Genomic DNA, 1,374 nt, shown 5'->3' with positions numbered 1-1,374 from the left:
AGGCCGCTGGAAAGGCCGCAGGGATCATCGAGGCTGCTGGGGAGGCTCTAAAACCACCGGAAGGTCTCCAAAAAAGGCCTCCAAGCCATTGAAATCAGGACGGCCAAAAAGGCCCTCGGATAGGCCACCAAACAAGCCGCTCGGCCATCGCGACCACCAGAGCTGCCACCACTGGGGGGCCGTCGAGGCTGCCCGAAGATCATACTTTCCTATGGACTCTGTAATGGTTGATTTCACTGACATGCCTAGATGTGGGTTGTACAAAGCTCTATTGGTTTTTGTGGATAGGTATACAGGTTGGCCTGAAGCCTTCCCCACTAAAACGAAGCAGGCAAGGGAAGTGGCTAGAATTTTGTTAAAGGAATTGATCCCGCGGTTTGGGAGCCCAACCCTTATCTCATCAGATAATGGGCCTGAATTTATACATCAGATTAATCGGGCTGTGGCCCAGTCAGTGGGGTCCAAGTGGCGGTTCCATAGTGCTTTCCATCCTCAATCGGGAGGTTCTGCTGAATGAATGAACTGCACCTTGAAAGAGAAAATCACTAAGATTTGTGCTGAAAGTCATTTGAAATGGCCAGATGCCTTGCCTTTGGCCTTGTATGCTATTAGGTGTGCACCTCGTAGACAATGTAAACTGTCCCCCTACGAGTTAATGTTTGGGTGGCCCCCTACCCTACTGCGACGGAATTTGGCCGGCTGGCCAGATTTGGGACATAAGGGAGGAGTGTGGGCACTGGAAATGGTACAGGAGCTGAATAGACAAGTAGAGAAGCTCAGAAACTACGTTGTTGAACAAACCCCGCCTAAGTTGGTGACCAGGTGTCACTCTTTTAAACCTGGGGATAAGGTATGGGTTAAACATTGGAAAAAGGAACAGTTGGAGGGTCGGTGGAAAGGGCCGTATGAAGTAATAATGGCCTCCCCTCTTGCTATCAAAATTGCAGAATCGAAGTCATGGATTCATTGGACAAGGGTTAAAGCGGCTGCTGACCCCTTGTGGAAAGTATCATCACAACCCCTGGCTCCTACCAAGCTCACTCTTAAACGTATTTAGTGTCTGCTTTATTATTTGTGTTCTTAATACTTTCCTTATATAGGATTTTAACCCTTTCTGAAGCTACTTTGCTGGAACCTTACCGGCAATAGGTTCCTCTACGCACAGTGGTGAAGATCCTTGCTGAGCCACACCGGAAGCTGGCTTTCTACGCACGGGAGAAGATAGGATGAAGATCTTTGTTATGTTTTATTATTTGCCTTTTTCCCTCGTTCTGGGTAATTATGTATGTGTTTCCAATTTAGGTCAGTGGAGCAGACCAGAGGAAGCTCCACAAGTGGTACTTTCTTATATGATTGGAACAGGTGAATGTGGTG

Source organism: Protobothrops mucrosquamatus, unplaced genomic scaffold (assembly GCF_001527695.2).
Source record: "Protobothrops mucrosquamatus isolate PMUCROS unplaced genomic scaffold, P.Mucros_1.0 scaffold803, whole genome shotgun sequence".
Classification (NCBI taxonomy): domain Eukaryota; kingdom Metazoa; phylum Chordata; class Lepidosauria; order Squamata; family Viperidae; genus Protobothrops; species Protobothrops mucrosquamatus.
The sequence above is the reverse complement of the archived record's forward strand: the minus strand, read 5'-3'. Positions refer to the sequence as shown.